This window comes from Gnatocerus cornutus, chromosome 4 (genome assembly GCF_029298725.1).
Source record: "Gnatocerus cornutus isolate USDA-ARS CGAHR chromosome 4, icGnaCorn1.1, whole genome shotgun sequence".
NCBI classification, from domain to species: domain Eukaryota; kingdom Metazoa; phylum Arthropoda; class Insecta; order Coleoptera; family Tenebrionidae; genus Gnatocerus; species Gnatocerus cornutus.
Genome location: NC_142236.1, coordinates 4565468 through 4573903, shown reverse-complemented (window position 1 = coordinate 4573903; position 8436 = coordinate 4565468).

The following is an 8436-nucleotide window of genomic DNA, read 5'->3' as shown; positions in this document are numbered from 1 at the left end:
TTTTTAGTTGAATGAACGAACAAAAGCACAAATATTTTGAATTAAATTTCATAACTGCGACAGTTTTAATGCGAAAACAACGAAACTTCGCAAACTTATTTCTAACAACGTGATTATTAATTGTACTAAGTTACAAAATTTTTAAACAAGCGAGCAAAATTTGAAAATTTTTCGTTTTAGCATGAACAAAAATTCAATTTTTTTTTATTAAATTTTGTAACTTTGGTAATATTAATGTTGGTACAAATAAATTTAAGAACGTTTTTGCTTTTAACATGTTTACTAAGTGTGCCAAATTAGAACGTTTTAGAACAAGCAAGTAAAAGATTAGAATGTTTTACTTCTATCAGCAAAAAAAAAATTTTTATTAATTAATTGACCAAAAATTTCCAAAAATGTGATTAATTATTGTACCAAATTACAAAATTTTCGAACAAACGAGCAAAATTTTAAAGATTTTTATTTATAAAACCAACAAAACATTCCAAAATTTTGCAATAAATTTTGAAATTCTGGTAGCTTTAATGTTGGTAGAATGTTGGTAAAATTTGTAGAAGTTACTGCTCTTAACATGCTTACTAAGTGTACTAAATTAGAACATTTTAGAACAATTAAGCAAAATTTTAGAATTTTTGAGAAAATTTTATATTAAATACCGTTCCTTTGGTAGTTTTCAGGTTGGTACAATGAAATTTGAGAACGTCACTGTTATCAACATGTTTATAAAATCTGTCAAATTGAAACGTTTTAGAACAAGCAAGTAAAATTTTAGAATTTTTTAGTCTTATGAATGAACGCGAACGTTTTAAATCAAATTTAATAACTCTGATAGTTTTAAAGCTAAAACAACTAAATTTCCAGGACTCATTTCCTAAAACGTAATTATTAATTATACCAAATTACAAACTTTTAGAACAAGCAAGTAAAATTTGAGAATTTTTTAGTTCAATCAACGGTCAAAACGCGCATATTTTAAATTAAATTTGATAGCTTCGGTAATTTTATTGCTAAAACTATGAAACTTTAAGTACTTATTTTTAAGGACGTGATTATTAACTGTATCAAATTACATAATTTTAGATCAAGCGTGCGAAATTTTAGAATTTTTTATTTTGAGGGTGAACAAAAAACTCCAAAATTTTTCATTAAATTCCATAACTTTGGTAGTTTTAGTGTTGATACAACGAAATTTTAGAACGCCACTGCTTTTAACACGTTCATTAAATGTCGGCCAAATTATGACGTTTTAGAACAAGCAAGATTTTAGAATTTTTTAGTTCAATGAACGAACAAAAGCGCAAACATGTTTGTTAAATTTTATAACTGCGTTAGTTTTGATGCTAAAATAACGAAACCTCGAAAACTATTTTTCAAGAATGTAATTATTAATTGTAAAAAATCTCAAAATTTCTAAACAAACGAGCAAAATTTTAAAATTTTTGATTTTTTGGGAGAAAAAAAAATCCAAAATTTTTCATTAAATTCCGTAACTTTGGTAATTTTAATGTTGGTATAATGAAATTTAAGAACGTTACTATTGTCGACATGTTTATTGAATGTGAGAAATTAGAACGTTTTAGAACAAGCTACTAAGATTTTTGATTTTTTGGCCAATGAACGAACAAAGACGCAAGCATTTTAAATTAAATTTGATAGCTTCGGTAATTGTATTGCTTAAACTATGAAACTTTAAGTACTTATTTATAAAGACGTGATTATTAACTGCATCAAATTACATAATTTTAGATCACGCGTGCAAAATTTTAGAATTTTTCATTTTGAGGGTGAACAAAAAAACTCCAAAATTTTTTATTAAATTCCATAACTTTGGTAGTTTTAGTGTTGATACAACGAAATTTTAGAACGCCACTGCTTTTAACACGTTCATTAAATGTCGGCCAAATTATGACGTTTTAGAACAAGCAAGATTTTAGAATTTTTTAGTTCAATGAACGAACAAAAGCGCAAACATGTTTGTTAAATTTTATAACTGCGTTAGTTTTGATGCTAAAATAACGAAACCTCGAGAACTATTTTTCAAGAATGTAATTATTAATTGCAAAAAATCTCAAAATTTCTAAACAAACGAGCAAAATTTTAAAATTTTTGATTTTTTGGGAGAAAAAAAAATCCAAAATTTTTCATTAAATTCCGTAACTTTGGTAATTTTAATGTTGGTATAATGAAATTTAAGAACGTTACTATTGTCGACATGTTTATTGAATGTGAGAAATTAGAACGTTTTAGAACAAGCTACTAAGATTTTTGATTTTTTGGCCAATGAACGAACAAAGACGCAAGCATTTTAAATTAAATTTGATAGCTTCGGTAATTGTATTGCTTAAACTATGAAACTTTAAGTACTTATTTATAAAGACGTGATTATTAACTGCATCAAATTACATAATTTTAGATCACGCGTGCAAAATTTTAGAATTTTTCATTTTGAGGGTGAACAAAAAAACTCCAAAATTTTTCATTAAATTCCGTAACTTTGGTAGTTTTAGTGTTGATACAACGAAATTTTAGAACGCCACTGCTTTTTACACGTTCTTTAAATGTCGGCCAAATTATAACGTTTTAGAACAAGCAAGTAAAATTTTAGAATTTTTTAGTTTAATGAACGAACAAAACCGCAACATTTTAAATTAAATTTTTTAACTCCGACAGTTTTAATGCTAAAACAACGAAACTTGGGGGATTGATTTCCAAGAAGGTGATTATTAATTTTGTCAAATTACAAAATTTTAGAACAAGCAAGAAAAATTTTAAAAAATTTTTGACCGAAGAAAAAAATCAAATTTTTCGTATTAAATTTTGTAACTTTTCTGTAGTTTCATTGTTGTTATAATAAAAGTTAAAAAGGTCACTGCCCTTCGACGTGTTTAATAAGTATACCAAAATAGAACGTTTGGAATTGTTTAATTCTATAAACAAACAAAAAGCGCAACTTTTTAAATTATTTAATTTCATAAGTTTGGTAGTCTTTATGCTAAAACACCGAAACTTTGAGGAGTTATTGCTAAAAACGTGATTATTAACTGTACTAAATTACAAAATTTTAGAACAAACGATTGAAATTTTCGAATTTTTCAGTTTTTAGACGAACAAAAAATTTTAAATTAAATGTTATAACTTTGACAGTTTGAATGCTAAAGCAACGAAACTCTGCGAATTGATTGCGAAGAACTTCATTATTATCTGTACCAAATTACAAAATTATACAAAGTATAAGACGCCAAAAATTAAGACAAAAATATTAACCTTCTCAACCAACATCTGTTTTACTTGATTTTCACTGATTTGTTCTCTTTAGCTTATTATCCATTTCACAGATAAAACAGACGTTGCTTTGTTTCGAGTCAATCAATGTAGGCAAAATTCTAGTGCGTCCGGTCCTGCTTAAACGCAAAGAGTTTACATGGCTGGTAAGTCAACTAGTAGTTTTAATTAGCTGTAGCTCTGTTCTTTAATTTGCAATAATCAACGACATTGAGATCAATGATTACACACAAGGAAGCAAAACTTAAAATTTTTGATTGTCAAAATTCGAATTTGTCAAATCTGACGTTTCGAGTTTTCGCAACTTCACAACTTCAGTCAGAATTCCGTAAATAATCCAAAAAGATGGCTGTCAAGAGCATCTTGGCCCGTCCAAGCTCCAATCGCCGGGGAGAGCCAACCATCGAGATTGATTTACTAACAGAATCGGGCCCTTATCATGTGGACTCACCGCAATCGCCTCATCAAAACAAAGGTAAAATTTCACTGCTTTCGCTCGCTCGCTCGCTAAACAAACAAATCATAGAAAAAGAAACAAAAGGATTTGCGTCAGTGCGTGTTAAATGGGTCTTTAATTCACACCCATCCACTAATGAAATTTATTAGAAATATAAAAGTGTCTAAATTATTTCTTTTTCGGGGAAATTTAGCACCGGTGAACAGTTTCATTCCCTTTTTTCCACTATTTAAACATTTCCTCAAATACCACGTCTGTTTGCGGCGCCTTGATATGTCACCATCTCCAAATATTTAAACAAATTCCAAACTAATAAATTATTACTTATTTGTTTTTACTGTTGCTCCATTTTATTGAGCCTTTTGTATTGTTTCAATCCCTATAAATATTTAATTAGATTTAACTGACCTTGCGTTCGGATTTTTCCCAATAATTCGATACACAAATTGTCACAATCATTTAGCGCGATGATAAAACATTTATTATAACAACAAATATGGAGACTGTTTGAATAAACGTGACGTTTTTAGCGCTTGATTTATACTTTTATTGTTAAAAATGCAAAGAGGAATTGTAAAAAAATCAACACGCTTTGATGTCATCCTGTTCAACTGCGAGACGGAAGAGACTCTTCCTGTTTACACCGAAGACTCCTGTGGGAGAAATCCTTCTCTGGTGACGAGACTCTTATCGCGAAACAAATAAGTCTGAAACAATAAATGGAGGCGTTGAACGTGCCTTATCAGTTCACCAAAAATTTTAACACGAAGAAGTGTTTTTTACAATGGGTGAGTTTTCTTATGTAACGTCCGCTATTACGATGCTATTAATAAACAATAAATTGTTATGAAGAGAACGTGTAAATGAGACAAATCCTGCTTGCAATGTTAATTAAGTCATTAGAAGAGTTTTCGTTTTTATGTAACGAGATACGTCATCTTCGTGGTGCAGAGAAAAGGGTAAATCCTGTTTTTTGCTCGCGAGCTATAATTAGAGATTATTGGGTTGTTTCAGCGTTTGATGTAACAATGCAAGTAGACAATGTTGAATCTGTTCCACTAATGTAATTTAAAAATGGTTAATTTCGGAAATTATAGGCGAATCAGCGATGGTTAGCCAACAAAAATTATAGCAATATTAAAAATGCATTATCTCGGGCTTGTTAGGAGAGGAAATGATATTTACAGAATTTTGATTTTGTATTCAAGGCGAGAGAAAGATTTTTGTGAATTTAATTGGTTAATTACCATTTTGTTGCGTGATAATTTCTCTATTTCCATAATTGTTTTTTCGTCTCTGAGATTTTCCCCGTTCTTGCCCATTTTCTCTTACTTTTACCGTTAATTTATGCGTTTTTTTGCGTTTTTCTACTTCCTTGGCTGTTTTTTCCATGTTTTCCACGTTTTTCACGCACTTTTGTTGCTAAGAATCCGGTCGTACATATCCGGAATTTTTAGTGTTCCATAACTCCGGAAGTACGAGAAATAGTAAAATGCGATTCTCAGCATTGTTTGTTTCTAACGCTTTTGTTGTTGAGAATTCGTTGTCAAATTTTAAAATTCCACGGTGGATTTTTTTTTAAAAAGATTCCAACTCAAACTATACGAAATTTTGAATTTTTGGTTTTTTGACTGTCTCTCGTAAACAACTTGAGCTACTAATTTAAGATTTGAGCAAGTGATACATCACGAGTTGCTCTTTTGATTGATATAAAATTCAAAATCATCAAACGGCGTTTTCGCCCCGAAAAAGCTTCTTAAAACTGACCAAAAAAGACTCTGAAAACCTAATTTGATCAGTAATAGTTTGTCAATTTTTGAAGAAAACTTAAGCTATTGGTACTCATTTTACGCAGAATTCCACGCAGATTCCAAATTTTAGACAAAAATCCACGTACGATAACAAATAACTGAGTTGTGACCGATTAAAGTTTGGATTAAAAAAAATTCAATTTCGAAATGTTTATTGCTCAATATTTCCGAGACTACGAACGATACAAAAATGCATTTTACGCCTCGTTTTTGTTTAAAATCGGTTCTCAAATATTCAAAATTCGGCGGTAAATTTTTTTGAAAAAAAAAATCCGACTCAAACGAGAAAAAATTTTGAATTTTTGGTTTTTTGACTGTTTCTCGTAAATAACTTGAGCTACTAATCTGTGCTTTGGGGCGTAGTTAAATCTCAACTTGGTCTTCTGATTGATATTTAACTCAAAATGATAAAACATCGTTTTTGCCTTAAAAAAACTTCTTCAAACTGATCAAAAAAGACCCTCTGGTTACATAATTCGGTGGATATCTCGCTTATTTTTGAAGCAAAGTTATGTTATAGGATACTCATTTTACGCAGAATTTTACGCAGATTCCAAACCCGGGATTAAGCTTTACGTGCGACTAAAAATAAAATTTTCAGTTTTTAAATGTTTAACGCTTCTCTAATGTCCGAAACTAAAACTAATAGAAAGGTGCGGTTTTACTATCGTTTTTTCGCGCTTTGGTTGCTTTAAATCCGCTTTCAGATATTCAAAATTTGATGGTCAATTTAAAAAAAATCCGATTCAAACTCAAAATGACACTAAAGAAACTTTATGAAAATTTCCTTCGGTCAATTTTTCGTTTATTTGTTAAGCTAAACTCAAGTTATTTGTACTCATTTAACGCAGAACTTCATGCAGAATCTAAAACTGCGCTAGCCGTTAAATCTTGATTAAAAGTGATGTTTTGTAGATTTCGAGCTCTTCTTTGCGAATTCAAGCCAGAAAACATCGAAAATCAGCGAGAAATCGCCGTTTTGCCTCGAAATGAGCGGATTTCTCTAAGAATTTTGATGATTTCGTGCAGATTTCTGGTGTTTTCCGGAAATTCCGGTGGTCCATATTTCCGGAACTACGACAAATTGAAAAATGCTGTTTTCATCATCGTTTTTCTCGCATTTTTGTTACTTTGATGCGCTCTTAGACATCCAAAATTCGATGTCACTTTAAAAAAAAAAAATGGATGAAGGAATAAAAATTTTAGAATTTTTGTTTTTTTTTTAGCGTCATTTGACCCAACGATCTACGATTTAATTGATGATTTAAGTTAATAGACATTAAGCTGCACTTTCGATTGATGTAAACTCAAAGACACAAAACGTTGTTTTCGCTCTGAAAAAATTATCCCAGAAAGACCCTCGGAAAACCGATTAGTCAATATTTTGCTTATTTATAAAATATAAAGTATTAAATAAAAGTTATAAGTTAATAAAGAGAAGTTATTAGTGTGGATTTAACGCAAAATTTCACGATGCTACTAAAGCGGTGCTAATTTGCTCTGTATGTCAAAAAATAACTGAGTTATGGCTAATTCAAAGTTGTGGCTAAAGATAAAAATTTTCAACTTCCGGAATTTTCGGTGCTTTGTATTTTTGAAACTACAACAAATAGAAGGATACAATCTTTACCTAAGCTTTTTTCGCTTTTTTCTGCTTTTTATTTCGTTTTTAGATATCCAAAATTGATTAAAAAAAATCGATTGACGCGATACAAAATTTTGAATTTTTATTTTTTTGTCGCAACTCGTAAACTTCTTGACTTACCGATTTGAGTTTTGTTCAGTGGATAGATCTCGAGTACTCATTTAACGCAGAATTTTACGCAGAATCCAAAACGGTGCCAACTTTTTCCGTACGTCAAAAAATAAGCGAGATTTTTTTTTAAATTTTTGGTTTTTTGACTATCACACGTAAACTATTTAACCCACCGATCTGAGATTTAACCAGTTGATAAATCTTGAGCTACTCTTTCGATTGATGAGTATAACTCAAAGTTACTAAACGTCATTTTCGCCTGAAAAAGTATTTTAAAAAATGACTCGGAAAATATCCTCTAAAAATCTATTTTGGTCAATCTCTGGTTTATTTGTGAAGCCAAAGACAAACTATAAGTACTCATTTAACGCAGAATTTCACGCAGAATCTAAAACTGTGCTAGTTTTTCCAGTACGCCAACAAATAACTGAAGTTTAGGGTGGTCGCCAGAGAGCAAACATGCTGTTTCAATTTTTCAATTTTTTAGAATGTTTAGACTATTTTTAGACCACTAGTTACAAATTTTTATTGAAGAAATTTTAAATTTAAATTTAAATTTTTTAAAATTCTTAGGATATAAATTTTCAATTGTGGTTGGTATTCAGTGGCCTTCATATCATGAGTAATGTTGGATGCAATAAACGAATTTCATTGTTTAATAAACGATCACACCCATAAGTTGTAAAATTTATCAATTTTTTGCGTAAAAAAAAGATAATTGTTAGAAATTTTCCATTATAACAATTAAATTTAACTGTTAAATTATCTCAATTTTAACCCTTAAAAAACATATCAATATCACTATCAAAGCACGGCCGATAGCCATCTGTTCTTACGAGTTCATTAAAATTGATATTAATAAACGATTATGCAAAATCAACAAAACCGTTTTTACCACCACAAAACTTAAATATCCATGAAGTAAAACAAAGCTGAACCATAAATTGAAATTTCTTCGCTCATAGAAAGTGAGATAAAATCTGACCGATTATGAATTTTCATGTAAAATTAATGGATCCCACAAAAGCAAAAGTTGCAACAATTGGAGCAGAGTACAACGCTCAAAAACAAACTTTTCTAATAATTGCGATAAAAACCGAATTGTTTGCAGTTAAAAATTCGTAATGGTC